General features: G+C 39.9%; 1 protein-coding gene across 3 annotated transcripts in view; it reads right to left on the minus strand.

Annotated features, from left to right (window-relative positions):
- The window catches only part of PPP2R2C (protein phosphatase 2 regulatory subunit Bgamma), a 393,716-nt gene that overhangs the window by 132,561 nt on the left and 244,578 nt on the right, over positions 1-16,577 (minus strand). The gene's annotated exons all lie outside the window — the stretch shown is intronic.

Consider the following 16,577-nt stretch of genomic DNA (forward strand, 5'->3'; position numbering starts at 1 on the left):
AAGATAACATACGCAGATAACTCTGATACAAAGGAGAATGAGAAAAGAGCAAAGACATGGTCTAGACAAAATGCTGGGAGAATTTTAAGGGAGGAGAGATAGGCTTTACCAAGTGTGGGAAAACTTGGCAGAGTTGGCCCCCAAGTAGGGCACTGAAGTAAGGGAATGGTACATACTGAAAAGCATGTTATCACTCGCTGAAAGTGTGTTATCACAGTGGATAGAGCACTGAGCCTGGAGTCAGGTTCAAATTCAGACTCAGATACTTCCTTAGCTGTATGATCCTGGTGCAAATCTCTTAACCGATATTTGCCTCAGTCTCCTCAACTGTAAAGTAAGGATAATAATAGCACCTACCTCTCAGAATTGTGAGAATCAAACAAGATAGTATGTGTAAGGTACTTTGGTGGAGTGCAATGCCAAGCACGTAACAGGTGCTATATAAATGGTTATTCCCTTCCCTTCCCACAGTGGCAGATAATAGATGCTGAAATCAACACTCGCTCCCTTCCCAGTAAAGTGCTCCATAAAAGGTCCTACTGAAACAGGTAAAAGGTTCCTCATTAATAAGGATATAGAAGCTGAATAATACTACCAAGGGCATTGATACCCCCTTACATTGGAATCCATTTTACTGACCCAGCAAAGTTCGTGAATAAGCATTATGTCATTCCAATGCCATTCAACCAGCATTTACTAAGTGACTACCAGACACAAAGCACCGTGCTTAATGCTTGATCTAAATATTAGATACAATAGGGCCCTTAAACAATTGTGACAGATTGAAGAACACAGATCAACACGACGACAGGTCAGGATTCCAGAAGCCCAGAATGACGAATCGTGCTTTCCATCTCTTGAGAGGTGATGGAGCAGAAGTGCCCAAAAAGACATGTATTTTCTGACCCAGCTGAGGTATGAATCTCTTTTGGTTGATTTGTCGCAAAGCAAGACTGCACTTAATATATTTATTTTGGGGGAAAGTGACAGTGATAGGAAGATAGGAGGAATAGGAATACAGAAAAGATGAAAGAAGAGACAAAAAACAACACATTAGTGAATCATTTAAAAAAAACTAAAGAGAAGAGAGTAGCAGAAAGTTCAGAAGGAGGAAGTACCAAAAGGGCAGTGTTGGAATTATGGTGTTTAATTTGAAATACATATAGAAACTATATAAAGTAGAGATTCAAGCAGATTTATATGAAGTCTCTCTTTTTTGGTTGGTCTTTGTACAGAGAAAAGTTCATATTTGTTGATGTTCGTCATGTTTGTAACAATAAAAACTACTTTTTAAAAAAAAATTCAGTACCTGCCCTCATGGAATATGACACACACAAATAATTATAATACATTTTAAGAACAACAAGGTGGCTGGTAGGTGCAAAATTATATAGAAGCTGCAAGAGGACAGGGAGTTATTAGGTACTGGGAGATCAAGGAGACCCTGACTTTGGATGGCTAATAATTCACAAGGCAGGGTGAAATTTGAGTGAGGTCATTCATGACCCAGCCGTCCCCAGGAAAGCACTGAGATGGGAAAGCATGGAGCACACCTAAATGAGGGAAGCAGAGGAAGCTGGTCTTGACTGAAGATACAATGCATGAAGGAGAGAAATACGATATTAGAGTAGAAAGAAAGGGTAGCGCAAGATTGTGAAGGGTCTTGGATGCTAAACTAAAGCATTTAGGCTTTGTTCAGTAGGCAATATGAAGGCATGAAGGTTTTGGGGGGCAGAAGTATACATGAGGAGATCTACATAAAAGGATTTTTAGTCCAGGCAGTAGTATGAAAAACAGGTTTGTGGGGATGGGCAGAAGCAGGAATACTTGTTGGATAATCTACTGAAACCGTTTAGGAGAGTGGCAATGAAGGCCTGTACCAACAGCAGAGGGAGGAGATGGATGAAAGACGGATGGAGGAAGTAGAATTGGTAAAACATAATAAATTATTTACATGAGAGGCCAGGAAGAGGGAACGGCCAAAGACAGCCCCAAGACTGTGAATATAAAGGATTCTGTCAGGGCAGAACAAGGAGTTAGATTGATTTTATAAATGAGGGAATTGGCTTAGACATTTTAAGGGACCTACCCAAGGTCACAGGGCTGACAGGTAGTGAAGCTGAAATTCGGAGGCTCTTGCCTCCTAGTACAGTGATCATACAAATCCCACTGTTTTACGTCACAACCACCATCATTACTCTTGTCATCAGAGCTCCCATTTCGATAGTTTGAAGGTTTACAAAGTACTTTCTTTGCAACAACTCTGTGAGTTAAGGACTAAGTGGATTAAATGTATTCCCAATTTACAGATGCAGAAACATACTCAGAGACACAAAGTGATTTACTTCAAACCCAGATTTCCTGACTGCAGATCTACTGTTCTGTGTACTACATGTCTCATCATCAGCTTCATCTAACGACAACAAAGTGCTCTGGGTCTTTCATTTCCTCTTGGGATTTTTAAGAAATCAGATCTATAGGACAAGAGAAGAGCTGTTCATTCATATCATAGCAGAGCCAGCTGGATCAACAGCTTTCATGTTATCTCCCAAATCCCCAGCCCCCTTTTCATGCTGCCTTCCTGGCCAAGACATTAGCTCATGTCCTAGTAATTTCCTTCTGTTGTTGCAGAAACCTTCTGCTCACAGGTCTCCTGGCCCACTTCCCCCTCCCTCTTCCAGACCACACAAGCTTTTTCACTCAGGCACCTCTTTATATTAAGATGAGATCCTAGATTCTGCTCACAGATGCTCTATCTAGCAGCCAAGCAAGGACTTACTGAGCACCTACTGTGAGTCTAGCATGGGGCCATGTGTGGTTGATAGTGGGGATGGAAAGCTAAGTGGAGTGGGAGGAACACAGGACTGGAAATCAAGGGACCTGGGGTTTCACTCCTTCCCTGACACTCATTTGCCAGGTGATACAATTTACTTTGTATCCTTGGGCAAATTGATTTCCTTCTTTGAGTTCTCAAAATGGGAAGTCACTTTACTCTCTCTCAGACTCAGTTTCCTCACCTGGAAAATGGGGATAATGAAGGCACCTACTTTACTGGATTGTTGTAGGGAGCAGTGGCACGATATATGTAAACCACTTGGCAAAACTTAAGTATATATATGTATACATATATACACCTTAAATATATATATATATATATATATATATATATATATATATATAATCTTTAGCTATTATCATCAAACCAGGAAAAATAGTATTTATGATACTTCCTACCTCATAGGATATGCCTATACCACTTTCATGTTCTCACCTACTCTAAACATTTTTAAACAGTCAACTAACAGGAAGAAAATGGTACATAATACAGGCTGCTCTCTCCACTGCCAGGGGATAGGTCCCAGAGACGCTCCAGGATAGGCTAATTGGTGAATATTTGTGCAAGCAGTCATGATATGTTTGGGCAGCTGTTCATTGTCTCACCGAAGTTCTCCCCCTTTTGGTGCCCTTTCAATTCCTTTCGCTGTATCTGGCAGAAAGGACCTACTAGGAGCTAAAGATCTTTAACACCTGCTAATCTGAGTGATAGGTTGGACCACATGACACCTGAGGTTGCTCTCAACTCTAAAATTGTGACTTGAATGTCTTTTTCTCAAAGAACATATGCCCTATAATTCAGAGTAATCTGAGCATCGGTAGCAGCAGCCAATCGATGGTAGGGGTCAGAGTTGGAATATCAGCAGGGGCTATAAATTAGATAGAGTTGCCAGTCTACGGACAGACTATGTTCTAAGTCAGTCAGTGAACAAGCATTTATTAGTGGCTCCCTATGTGTCACACCAAAAACTGTGCTGAGCCCAGGGAGATGCAAAGAAAGGGGGAAAACACAGTGCCTGTGTTCACAGGGCTCCCCTTCTTGTGGAGAAGACAATACACAAATAACTATAAAGATACAACATGCATACAAGATGTATGCTAGGCTATCTCAGAGAGAAGGCACTGGGGGTGGGAGGAATGGGGAAGGAGAAGGGGAAATTTAGCAAACTCAAGGCCAAGGCAGAGACCTGGAAAGAAGATGGGAAAGGGAATAAGCATTTTTTTTTGGATGGGGAAGGCAAGGCAATCGGGGTTAAGTGACTTGCCCAAGGTCACATAGCTAGTGTCAAGGCCAGATTTGAACTTAGGTCCTCCTGACTCGAGGGTCCCTGCTTCAGTATCCTCATTAGGAAAGCAGTTAAGTGCTGTGGCAAAGAGAATGCTAGGATTGGAGCCCGGAAGACCTGAGTTTGAATCCTGCCTCAGACACTTAAAATTGTGTAACCCTGTGCAAGACTTTTTAATCTTTCTCAAGCTCAGTTTTTTCATTTTTCAAATGGGGGGGGGCAGGGAATGACAGCACGTACTTTGCAGGATTGTTGTGAAAATCAAGTGGCACGATATATGTGAAACACTTTGCAAACTCTATTGTTATCACTAGAATAGGGAAAGTAACATTTGTGATATACCTAACTCCCAAGGTTGTTTTTAAAAAAGCACATCGTAAAATGTAAAGTGGGCAGCTAGGTAGCCCAATGGATAGAGTGCCAGGCCTGGAGTCAGGAAGATCTGAATTCAAATTTGACCTCAGATACTTCCTAGCTGTGTGACCCTGGGCAAGTCATTTAACCCTGTTTGCCTCAGTTTCCTCAAATGAGCTGGAAAAAGAAACAGCAAACCACTCCAGTATCTTTGCCAAGAAAACCCCCATGTGGAGTCACAAAGAGTCAGATACAACTGAAAAACAACTAAACAACAAAAATGTAAAGTGATTTTGAAATGTGAGTTACTAACATTGAGTCATTTCATTTCTCCGTTCAAAACTCTTCCATGGTTCCATTTTGCCTGATAAAAATTGTTCAAACTCACTATAACCACAATATCTTGTCTGTCTTAACTCAAACTCCTTCCCTTCATATACTAGCCAAAATGGACTCCCCAGTTCCTTCTATATGCATCCCTTACTTGATTCACACACATCCTACTGTAACGTCCCCTGGAGGTGTCTCCATGTAGACTTGATAGACCTGAGAGGAGTACTTGCCTTCTACCTTATTTAACCAGAGTTTACCAACTTCCCAGGGGTGCTTGATTTGGAGAAACTTCCATCTAGGAGAGTTACAAAGGACTACAAACCCCATTGGTCCCCACTGCATTTCTGTCAGAGAACAGGGGAACCTGGGCTACCCCAGAAAAATTCAAGGAATGTTAGTAGAACTGAGTGACGTGATGCAACATAGGTGAAAGTGGGGAAGAGTCACATCCCTGGTCCAATAAAAATGAACTAAAGTGGAAGGTTTACTAGGAATCAGCAGCTATGTGTTTGGCAAAACCCCTAACATCTAGTCCCTAGCCCTTCTGCTTCTCTCTTCCTCAGTGCCAGGAAAACCTTCCTCTCTCTGATCCATCCAGTCCTTAACTCCTTCTTCTCCCTCAGACAGTTAGGTAGGAGGGGTAGAGGGAAGAGATCCAACTTTTCTCAGCTCTTTCTCCAGTCCCAGTATGCTTTTGTATTTAATGCTTATTTATGTTCCTGTTCTACGTAATAGCTATTAAGGAATGCCATTTAAAACAATTCTAGTCCAAGCCAAAAAGTGTGTGGTTCAAGATTGAGAAAGGGGTAGCAAACCCAAAAGGGTGAGATTTCCTTCAGCTCAGGCTGAGATGGGATCAAAGAGTCAATTAGAATACATCTGCAATTTTAGTAAACTGAGATATCCGTAATTTGGATTGCTTTTGAATCTAGAGAAAGATTTAAATAGCAAACAAGCCAATAGCAGTGAGAAATAGAGGCTGGGTATGTTTGTTCACAATAATCCCTTGTGTTTGGATACTGTTTACGATTTACAAAGGACTTTGTGTTACTTATTTGATCCTAAGCGGAGGAGGAACCCCAGTTAGGTCAATAGTGCAGATAGTACACTGTATGCACATCTTTCATGTAACACTCAGATTACACCCCACCTAGTTAAACTGGACTTAGGGCTGGAAGAGCCCTCTGAGATGGTCTAATCCAGGGGTGGGGAATCTGCAGCCTCAAGGCCATATGTGGAACTCTAGGTTCTCAAATGTGGCCCTTTGACTGAATCCTTGAGGCCACATGTGGCCTCGAGGTCACAGGTTCCCCACCCCTGAAATCTAATCCCCTCCTTTCAGAGATGGGGAAACTAAAGTTTGATGTAATTAAATGACTAAATCAGGATCACACAGCCAGTTAAACAGCATAAACTGGATTTCCCCCCAGATCTGCTGGTTATAAATCTAATACTATTTCTACAAAATGGTATTCCCCATATCTAGCATTGTCTCCTAATTTCTCTTGTCTTCATCCATTGAATTCCTACACATTCTTCAATGTACTCAAATGCTACCTCTTCCAAGAAGTCTTCCTTGACTCCATTAGCTAGAGATGAGCTTGCCTTACTCAAACTTCCTGTGCTACTCTGTAAAGAATTTTTATGCTTTTATTTTGTTCAATTTTGTATTTTATTAATCTATGTAAGTTTCATATCTTCCTACTAGAATGTAAGCTCCAGGAGAGTAAAAGCCACATTTTACTTATTTTTTAGTCTCCACCTCATCAGCTAGCCCAGTGCTCTGCACACCATAAATATCTACTAAATATTTATTAAATTGAATTCAATTTAGTAGTATTGAACTAAGAGTCAGGAGACCCAAATTCTATTTCTAGGTCCATCAGAAGCTTGCTGTATGATATTAAACTAATTGTTCCTCCTCTCTGGCTGGGCTTCAATTTCCTCATTGGAAAAAGTAGGAGGTAGAAATAGATGATTTCTATGTTCTTTTCCAATTCTAACATTCCATAATCTCTAAATATTTATGTAGAGCTCATGTTTATGTAGAGCATTACTGTTTCTAAAGCATATTCACATTCATTCATTCAATAAACATTAAGTGCCTATCATGTGTAGAGTTCAGTGTTCTGATCCTAACCAAAACCCTTGTTTGGCCAGAAGTATAAATATAATTATACCCATTGTACATATAGGGAAACTGAGGCTCATAATTATGAAAGTAATACAGCTAGAAATGACAGAAGAGGGACTCTAAGCCAAGTCAGTGTTCCTCCATAAACTCTACCTACCCACTCTCTAATTGGGGAGGAAAAAAAATAAATGTATCACCCATCACCTACCCCAGTTAATATATATTTCTTCGCATTGTTTATTTACTTCCAAATAAATGACTGGTCTGATCACAAAAGGTTTCATGGGTAAGATGACATTTGAAGAGATAATACACAGTTCATTATGGCAAATTCCTATTATCATTATCAAGATTCTCTTATGCTAGCCCCGTGGTGAAAAGAAGTGGTTTTTGAATGATTTTTAAAAGCTATTTGGGACACTGGAAACAGCCAGAGAGAATTAATCTGGAAAGGTGATCAAGTCTGAAAAAGAAAAATGCACCACTGTGGAGTCGGAGAAATATCTGCTGATCCTTCATCAGTCTGGAAGAACTGCCACATTATGGAAGCCAGTGGGTACAGTAATGAAGAAATCGGGGCAGGGACCATCTATGGAGGCTTAGAACAACAGCTCTGGACTAATTAGAAACAATGTGCAGTTTGATGACACTTTATAGACTTCAATTATCATACTCGGCAGGAAGGAGCTTTCAAACATCTGCATGATGATTATATTCTACGGGGATGTCGTTTACAGTGCAAAGTATTAAAAAACAGGGCCAAAAATCAATTATAATTTCTGTTAATGAGCATATCGTTCGTCTGAGGGATCTGAATGTCAATGGTGGATACTGTCTTAAAAAGACTGAGCGTGCGCACTGGGATCTGATTTGGCCATGAAAAATCAGCAGAAAAAAAAAATCTCTTCCCTTTCCTAAAATGTTTTATTGGCTGATTTTTCAAAAAATCTTAAATAATGTTTTGAAGTATGTGCTAGCTCCTCTAGAATATGAAGGGATTGGAATAGATGATCTATAAAAACCCTTTGTGAGGAAGCCAGGTGGCCGAGAGCCAAGAAGACTGTAGTTCAAATTAGGCCTCAGACATTCACTAGCTGTGTGACCCTGTGCAAGTCACTTAGCCTCTGCTTGTCTTAATCCACTGGAGTAGAAAATGGCAAATCACTCTGGTATCTTTGCCAACAAAACCCCAAATGGGTCCAACAAAGAGTTGGACAGGACTGAATAACAGCAAAGCTCTAGTTCTAACATTCTATGTTAAGAGGCAGCTAGGTGGCCCAGTGGATAGAGCTTTGGCCGTGGAATCAGAAAGGCCTGAGTTCAAACATGACTTCAATCACGAACAAGATGTGCGACCCCAGGTAGGTCATTTAAATGCTGTTTGCCTCAGTTTCCTCATCTGTAAAAAGGGAATAGTATTAATAGCATCCTACCTCCTAAGCCAGGGTTGAGGATCAAAGCAGACACTTTTAAAGTGCATAGCACAGTTCCAGGCACATGGTAAGCATTCTACAAATGTTAGTTGTGATGAAGATGCTCTAAGGGCCCTTCCGGGTCTTATAATCTATATTCTAAGGTCCCCTCCAACTCTGACGTTCTTTGTTCTTAGATGCCTCCTTAGTTCTATCAAAAACATATAAATAAAAGTTCATCCTTGTAACAAAAGAAAATAGTCAAGCAAAACAAATCCACATAGCGGCCACATCCAAAAACTGACGTCTCCATTTGGATTATTCTAGCTCTTTTCATTTCATTTGGTATCAGCTCCTACAAGTTTTCCTAGGTTTCTCTGAATCCATACTTTTCAACATTTTCTATGGCACAATAATATTCCCTTAAATTCGTATGTCATGATTTGTTCAGCCATCCTTCAGCTGGGGGGGGTGGGTACCCACTTTGTTTCCAGTTCTGTTCCACCTCTTCTGCTCTTACATGCCCAACGTTTCAAGAATAAGGTATCACTGGAGATATGCTACAGTCTCCTTATTTGCCCCGCCCCCCGCCCTTTGGGTCACTTGCAATTTTGATTCTCTTGAGATTATGGTTTCCTTTATTTGCAGTTATATAGCATCATTTGGAGACAAATGGTACTTGGTGCAGTATCTTTCTGGGAAACAAGTACTGATAAACTAACTCAGTGAGCTGTCCACCTAATTATGTATCATAATCTGGGAAATATACAGGGTGTCCCAAAAGTCTTAAATTTGGGGGACATGCTGTATATCATATAGTTGGTTTTCCTGTGTGGATTATTAAATTAATCTCTTTCTAGTGACCATAAATCTTACTGAGGAGGTTCTGAAGTACTCTGAAGTTTGAAGTATTAAGTACAATATCCCCCATAAACAAGATTATTTAGTAAATTTCACCATCTAAGAAAAAACTATTTTCTATTATGTCTTTCTGAAGGAAAGGTTCTGGTAGAACACCTCTAGCCAGTGTCTCTAGTTTTGTCCTTTGTTTGCTAATTAGAGGCTCACTGAACAAAGATATTTCCATGGACACATCTACCAAGAAATATTATATGATTTTCACATATATATATATACACACATATATATGTACACGTGTGTGAATATAATGTGTGTATATACATACAGATGTATATATGAAAAACCTTGGTGGCAGAGGACTTTTAAGGCTACCTTTTGTTTTTAGTCAAATCTTTTTGAGTAACCAACAAAAAAAATAAAACAAGTGGAATCTTGGATTCTTAACACCTCTAGAATGATATGATTCTCTACATCTCTAACATTCTGTGATTTTGTCATTTTTAGCACAAGATACTTGAAAGGCAATGCCATCATGCAAAATGATTAATTGCACTGTGACTGGCCTTTGGGGAAGGAGATGTTTGAGGGGCATCTCTCAAGCCATACTACTCCACCTCAAGGCACGTCCACCCCTTCTTCTAGAAGGTGCTTCATTCCACTGCCTCAGGAAAACAATTGCTTTTAACCACCTCTTCTTACTGTCACACTTTAGATTGATTCAGAAGGGAAAATGAGGGTCTCGGTCACTTTAAAAGGGTACTTTGGTTGCTATATTACTTTGGTCCTACAATGCTTTTGTCTGATCCTGGTGTCTATAATGTCCTGGGAAAGGGGAAGTAAACTTAGCCAATAAAATCTGAGTTGCACCCTTCCACTGAATCTGGAATATAACTTCAGGATTGCTCACCTCCACCCACTAATCCAACCCTCCCCCCTTTTTATCGTGAAAGGTGAGACAATCACATGCCCTACTGACAACCCAGGAAACATGCATATTCTTTGTACCTACAATCCTATCTTCTTCCTTCCCTCATCCTCCAACCGCCTGCCCCCCACTTTGCTCACTACTGCCTCCCACTCCAAATAGCTGCTTCCATGCATGAAATGTTAGTGGTTCTGCGTAGAGCTAAAGCTCATATTATGCAACAGTGTGGAGGAGTAGGGCTTAGTCCTGTATGTCAAGGTTCAAAAGGATGTCAACATGCTTAAAAGTCACAGCACTAAAAAAGAAAGAAAAAAAGTAAGAATTGGAAGCAAATCTTTGTACACAAGTCAAATTTGTCTAAACAACCTTCAGCCACATTTTCTTGGCTTGGTTCTCCTGGACCCTTTTGCTTATGAATGACCCTCTTTCAGAATAGGAGGATTAAAGAGAAAAGGAGAGGAGGTGGAGGGAAGGAAGGAGACTTACAGGAAAGAGAAGAAGGGAGAGCTCAAGGAAGATTTAACTCCAAATTTCAAAACAAAGCAAAGCACAAACAAATGTTCATTTCTGCCTGGGTACCTTGTAATTCCTATTACCAAATCTCTAACTCCATTAGTAACCTTTGCAACGGGAAGATAAACACTCCCCACCCAAGGCCCAAACCAGTGACAGGGATTCTGAATTTAATTATGGGAATGGTATTCCATGTGTACTTAATTGCTGAGTAGTAACACAACCACTTTCATTACTGTTTATGTCTTTCGATCCCCATTAGCGCAATACCCAAGGTTCCCCATGAATAATTAGATGGGGGGAGGAGGGTTCTGTGCAAACGCAGTCAGCCTGGATGCCTATGAAACAGCACATCTTGAATCCAGATGCTGACATGACAACATCATGAAAACCTAATTTGAAAACCCAAATTAGCACCATCATGATGATCATATAAAAGAAATATGGGCATATAAAAGGAGTTGTGAACAAGCATGACCAAAACAAATGGTATCATGTAAACTCTTATGCAGCAAATAAATAAACGGTTTTGACATTTCAACCTCTTCGGCTACATGTTAATAGACCCCATTCCATATTCATGACATATGGGATCGTGTTCATCCTCATAGACTTTTCTACATTATCAGGACCCTGATCTTCTCAAATACAGGCACATTTGCAGATGTACACCAGTCACAAGGAGAATTCAGTCATTTCATTAGTTCTTCTCTATTCAACAAACATTTATTAACCACCTTTGAGCACTATGTTCAGTACCGGGGATATAAAGATGGATAAACCATAGTCCTAGCTCTCAGCTCAAAATCTAATAGTGAGGAGGGGTAGATTTTACATATATGTATATATATACATATATATATATACACACACACACACACACACATACATACATATATATATGTATATACACAAAAACAAGAAGATGGAAGAGGAAGAGGAGGAGGGGGAAGGGAGGTGAGGGATGAGGAGGAAGGGAAAGGGATAAAGAAGGGAGGAGGGAGGGGGAAAGAGGAAGGGGAGAGGAGAATGGAGGGAGGAGGAGGGAGGAAGAGAGGAAGGGAAGGGAGGGGGAAGAAGAAAGGGAGGGGGAGAGGAGGAGGAGGAAGGAAGGGGAGAGGAAGGGGGAGAGAAGGAGGGAGGGGGAAAGGGGAAGGGGAGAGAAAGAGGAAGGGAAGGGAGAGGGAAGAAGAAAGGGAGGGGGAGAGGAGGAGGAAGGAAAGGGAGAGGAGAAGGAAGGAAGGACAGAGGAAGGGAGAGAGGAGGAGGAAGGGGAAAAGAGGAAAGGGAGAGGGGAATGGAGGGAAGAGGAGGGAGGGGGGAGAGGCAGAAGAAGGGAAGGGAGGGGGAAGGAGGAAGGGAGGGAGACAGAAGGAGGAAGGAAGGGGAGAGGAAGGGGGAGAGGAGGAGGGAGAAGGGAAGGGGAGAGGAGAATGGAGAGAGGAGGAAGGAGGGAGAAAGGAGGAAGGGAAGAGGAAGGGGGAGAGGAAGAGGGATGGGGGAGAGGAGGAGAGATGGAGGGGAGGAGGAAAAGGAACAGGGGAAGGCAGCAGTCTCATGTCTATGGCACTTGGTGTTTTCCTCACAATGACCCTCTAAGGTAGGTAGCATGAGTATTATTACCCCCTTTTACAAATGAGGAAATTCAGGTTTAGACAGGTGAAGTTCTATAGTCCCATACTTGGTATGTGTCAGGGTTACGCCTCAGTCAGATCTCCCAGTTCCAAAGGCAAGCTTTTCCAGTCCAGTAAGCTAGGACAGATATAAAGAAGAGACTGGACAAAGGCTACATGAAAGATCTGAGAAAACAGGGATTCCGAAGAGTGCTCTATGGTAGGAATCTGGGAAGCCTTCTTGGAGGAGAGACCTACAGAACTGATCTTTGGGGAAAAGGAAGGATTCGAACATCTCCTGAGCTGTATGCATCTTCATTTACTCATCCAACAAACATGTAATGAATTTGTACTGTGTGTGTAGGACCCTGTGCTAGCTATTATGGGGAATACAAGGATAAGGCCCAGTCCCTGACCTTAAGGAACATACAACTGAGCCATGGATTTTCATTTCATTTAGTACATAGTGCATATAAACAATGCCACCATCGATATTAAAATTAAACTTTTCTGCTTGGCCATACTATTTAAACAACCCATCACTGCACCCCTTAGTTCATTCAAACAGATAATAACAACCACAACTTATATTTGTATGATGTTTTACAGTTAACATCGGGCTTCCACCAACATCAAGTATACATCGAATACTGATCACATGCTAGAGAGAGCAGGAGTTGGTGTATCATGAGGCCCTTCAGCAGACTGGCAAAGCCTATGGCTTGTTTCTCAGAATAATATTTTTAAATGGATACAATAAAATACATAGGACTACAAAGAAAACCAATCATATTGAAACAAGATAGTTTAAAAGTATTTTAAATTTTAATTAATTCATTTAAAGTTAAATGTAAATTAAAAGTATATTTTAAAAGTTCATGGACCCTAAATTAAGAATCTCTGTGTTAAGCATCAGGGACACAAAAAGGTAAAAGGAAACAATCTATTATTTCCTCAGGGAGTTTCTCGGAGAATTAAGATCATGGAGTTAGTGACAGAGACAGAACTAGAATATATCTTCTAATTCCAAGTATAATGGTCTTCCCTTGACTCCAAGCTATCTCCTGATACTTCCAGTGTTCCCAGTACAATCATCCTTGTCCAGTCACACATCAGCTTTAGTGTTGACCTAGGATTGTTAAATATTCACTCAGTTTTCAATTAAAACCTCAATAGCTAAATCAAAGTGATTATGCAGTTTTCCTGACATATGGTAAAATATCTTCCCTAAAAATCAATGCAGATGTGAGAAAATCTAAGGATTGCTGTCGAGAATGATCCTCATTTACCAGTGGACATGACTTCTTGTCAAACATTTCAGGCTTGAACCAACAGTTCTCAAACTTCTTGGTCTCAGGACCCCTTTACACTGAGGACATGAGCTTTTATTTTTCCTCTGGGTTATATTTATCAATATTTGTCATATTATTTGAATTGATCTCACATTAGCACTGAATAAACTGTTGAGCTGAAAATAAAGAAAACCTAAAAGTAAGTAATAGAAGTAATTCTATATGGCATCTGTTACCTTCAATTTTATTAATAAAAAAATTATATATGGCAGATATCAGACTCAGTAAGAACTTCTGGTCACAGAATTACAGAATGTCAAATTTCGAAGGGACTATTGAATATAAGACACGTAGAAAAAGAATTTTAGGACGTGGAATAAAACATCAAGCTTGAAAGACCCTTAGAACATAAAACAAAGAATGTCACAGATGGAAGGAACTAGGCCAGAGATGGAGGGGGCCAGAGAATAAAACTATACAATGCATAAAATGTCAGGGCAGAAAAATAACCTTGTAGATCACCTAAATCAGAGATGTCAAACACGGGTGGCCACCCCCACTGAAGTAAAATGGAATTGGGAAATATTTAACAAAAGAAATAAAAATACAATAGAATTTAGATAATGTTAATATGTAGTTTTCTAAATCAATACACAGCCTTCAGGGATCCTTATGTACAGTTTAGTGGCCCCGGTTCCTATTTGAGTTTGACACCACCCAGAGCTTCTTAAACTTTTCCACTTACAACTCTGATTTAGAAGAGTTATTTGGCCTGAGGCCATTCAAGTGCAGAGTGCACGTGTTTTGTGTTCAGAACCAAGGCTGCAGTGAAATTGTGAATACAACAGAATATCTCGGATTCATTACGCATTTGATTTTGAATTAATTTTTGGTCACTGAACATTCAGAAAGCTTTTACTGTTGCCAAATTTTTCAAGACCCCATATGGGGTCTCGACCCACAGTTTAAGAAGTGCAAAACCAACTACCTTATTTTATAGATGAGGAAACTGAGACTCCAAAAATTTAAATGACAAGAAGTCAGTGCTATTACTAGGTCTAGGACATGGGTCTCGATTCCTAACTCAGAAATTTTTCTACTACAATCATTGTTTCTATACCTAGAATGGTATCACACAATAACATTTTAAACAAATTTTATTGATGACTACTTAAAAAGAAATAATTTTCATAGTTTATACTTATATAGTTCTTGATAGTTTACAAAGTACTTTCACACATATTATTTTAATCCTCACAAAAATTCTGGGGATGGGGGAGACAGGAGAAGTATTATTATCCCCATTTTTCAGATATGGTTCAATGAGGCAGTGACTTAAGCAGGGTCCTAGGATTTTGACTCAGTTCTTTCTAACTCTAGGTCCAGTGTTATTTCACTATGTCAAGCTATCATTGCAGAAACAGTTTTAAAACCAATCAACAACCCATGAGTATTCAGTAACTATACTGACATGCATTTTATGTCTTTCTCAGGCCTGTCACCATCTAAATGTGATAGGAATCATTGTATTATATTTATTATAAGCTTCATTAAAGAGTTTGCTCTATCAAAAAAAAATTCCCTGGACAAAATGACTTACGGGAAGCATCTGTATGCTCAGATGACTGTGATCAAGCAATTCCAACATCATTTCTGCATTTTAGTAGGGACACATCCATGTCAACCCTAGCAGAAGAAAAGCCCAACTAATGAAACTCTGTGTAAGCTGTAATTACATTGTCTCCATGAATGGCACTTGGGGTATTGTGAACAGATTGTACGCGTTAATTCACGCAGGGCCTAATGAACCATTCCCTGTTCTACAAACTTCATCACTTGATTTAATTAACCCTCATACCTATAGATGCCCAAACCACCAATCATAACAAGAGGGAAAGTCCCCAAGTGCAGCACTTTAGGGATGTTACAATGACAGGGGGAATAGCCCAGTATTCATTGAATGGGACTAGGTCAGTCAATAAACAGCTGGATTGTATATATTTCAGGGAAGTCTAAATGGAGAATATTTGAAAGATGAGGATTTTTTATGCCTATGTTTGTATAAGGGCTTAATGCATAATTATTGCATGCTGTAAAAAGCAACATTGAGTAGTGGTAGAAAGAAAGCAATCACTGGAGTCTGGAAGACTTACCTCTTGACACCCACTGACATTGCAACCGTTGGAAAGTCTCAATTTTTTGTCTCTGCTCCCAGACAACTCTCAGACTATAAATTATAGACATTACATAGGATTGGCTGACCTCCATGCATGGAGGGAGTTCTAACATTGATGAAATCACAGGACCAGATATCTACTGCTTTAAAAAAAAATGCCTCTCCCTGGGTATTGTAGAAACAATGTTGTATTTAGAATCAGAACCCCTACATTCAAACCATCCTTCCTACAAAACACTAGTCACGTGACCTTGGTCAGTTGATTTCTATCTCAGGAACTTAGTTTCTTTATCTTTGGAAAAATAGGTTTGGACTAAATGGTCTCTAAAGGGCCATTTGTTTTTACTGAGGAATGCATTCTGTCCAGTGAAGTGGAAGATGTGCTACACCAGCAGGTACTTGAGAACACAAAACATGAATGTCAGAGACAAAAGGAACCTTAGAATATAAAAAACAAAAAATACACAGAAAATGAGGGGTTGAAAGACCTTTCTATATTATCACCGAAACTATCATTAAACCGAAAGGTTTTTTTTAAACACAATAACAAGCCAAAAGTTGAGAATATAAATGTTTACACAACTATTCGTATATGTATAATATTATAAAGGATCGTAAATGAGGTACTATTTTGAAAAAAAAATCAGGTTTGTAGGCCAAGTTACTGTAATGGAATAAGGGCAGGAAACAGACTTCTAAGCAACCCAGAAACTTTGATGGCAAGTTAAAGAATTTCTCTCCCATTATCTTCCTCTACCACTCCAGGAGTATGGCTGACCCATCTAGTTTCCCATACTGTGAGAAGATGCTACTGTTCAAAGCTTCTCATTAGTTCAAGTCTCC

The sequence above is a fragment of the Trichosurus vulpecula genome, chromosome 6, assembly GCF_011100635.1.
Source record: "Trichosurus vulpecula isolate mTriVul1 chromosome 6, mTriVul1.pri, whole genome shotgun sequence".
Taxonomy (NCBI): domain Eukaryota; kingdom Metazoa; phylum Chordata; class Mammalia; order Diprotodontia; family Phalangeridae; genus Trichosurus; species Trichosurus vulpecula.